Source organism: Apteryx rowi, unplaced genomic scaffold, assembly GCF_003343035.1.
Source record: "Apteryx rowi isolate R43461 unplaced genomic scaffold, aptRow1 scaffold_47, whole genome shotgun sequence".
NCBI classification, from domain to species: Eukaryota; Metazoa; Chordata; class Aves; order Apterygiformes; family Apterygidae; genus Apteryx; species Apteryx rowi.
The window spans coordinates 3,386,771-3,388,521 of NW_020450727.1; the positions used below are offsets into that span (position 1 = coordinate 3,386,771).

Genomic DNA, 1,751 nt, shown 5'->3' on the forward strand with positions numbered 1-1,751 from the left:
CACTATAACTCTCCCCTTCCCCCATCTTTCCTTTCCCCATCAGTGATCAGATTCTCACTAACGGAGGACATGCCGTTTCTCCTGCTCTGGTCCGCTACGGGACTCAGTGCTCAGACATGGGTTGTCCAACCTGCACTTAGGGCTGTTCTATGAATGGCACAAAGGCAGAACCTTAATCATCAAAATCCCTGTGAAGCCACTGCAGGAGATGCACTGGTACGCCTTTTGGATGATAAATATCCTGTCAGGAGTTCCTAAAAGCTTTTTCTTTTCCCGTTGCCGTGATTTGGCTTTAATAATGGTAAAACAATAAAAATATTTTGCTGTGGGATGTGCTGTGCACTGAAAATGGTATGTGCTATTAAGTGGCACCTTAATTAAAAAGCCACTGTATTGTCAACCTTTGAAGCACAACTCTTCCTATCACTACAACTTCGCTGCCTAAAATTAAAAAAAAATTAAAGAAGGCGATGACTACCAATCCTCAATCCTTCTTTCCTGTAAATACCAGAGAGTGGTGGAAAAGCCTTCCCCCTCTGAACAAATCTCTCTAATCTTGAAAAGTTAATGTTTTCCTGAATCTCCAAACTTCACTAGTTTCCTCTGTTTTATGTAGGAATTAGTTGTTTTGCAGAGAGGGGAGGAAGGAGAGGGATTTTCTGCCTTTTTTTTTTTTTGGTAATAAAAATGTAGCCTCTATTCAGTTTGGAAGACTGCACTAGATTCTCTTTTTACATCATAAAGCAGCAAAACAGGGCACAACCTCATTTTTCTCCTATCTGCATCCTGAAATGTAAAATTAATTTTTTTCAATAGACTGTGTGAATGCCATAGATTATCCTTTTCTGCAAAGGGACTTTACATTTTTCAGCAAGAAAAAAAAAAGTTTCCTCATCAAATACGATGTAAAATTATAAAAATCCCTCAGAACCACTGAAGAGTTTTAAGGCAGAATCTACCATTTACATAACCAGAAAGCAATACAGTAAGGCATTAAAAACATGCCTGTAATGTTTTATGCATTAAGCTACTTAAAAGACTCTAAAGCAGAAAAAGGAATAAGCAGCAGCAGAAAAAAAAATATGCAGAGCTTGTTTTTATTTATAGTGGCTTCTATCTCTCTTTCAAATGGGTGACTGCACTACATTTTGGTAACCCCATCTTATAACAGAGCACATTATACACTAAATGAAAGCAGATTTCTCAAAGTGCAAGGAACCTTGCAAACATGCACTCCAGAACAGCTACCAAGTGGACACATTTAAGCACTCTATTTATATGATCTTCAATGTAACCAGTATTCTTATTTCTGCCTTAAAGCTTTCTTACATGACAAAATTAATTACCATAACAAAGTAGTCAATTGTTTCAGAGTTTCTGTACTCTAGTATCTTGTACAATGCTTTTTACTGCATTTTAATATAGCTGAAATTTGAGAATACAATTCCAAACATTTTTTTCAATAAACAGAATTTCCTCCAGATCGAATGCAAAACTGGTATGAAAAGCTGGCACGCTAGCTTATAGTTCTGGAAATTCTGAAGCATAAATAGCTATCTCAGCTTTAACAGATTGTATTGCAAATCTACATACTTCAGCACATATCTCATACTATACCAAAAAGGAGCAAAGGCCAAGGATAAATGGCCACCAGCTCCCCCTTAAGCATATCTGCAATTTTTTTTTCCCCCTTGAAAAGTAATGCTGTATTATTGGCTATCGAGTAGATGAGGTGTATTGTACCACAATCT

The 1,751-nt window shown here is 37.0% G+C and overlaps 1 protein-coding gene across 4 annotated transcripts in view; it reads right to left on the minus strand.

The window, feature by feature from the left end:
• The window catches only part of XRCC5 (X-ray repair cross complementing 5), a 60,992-nt gene that overhangs the window by 19,147 nt on the left and 40,094 nt on the right, over nucleotides 1-1,751 (minus strand). The gene's annotated exons all lie outside the window — the stretch shown is intronic.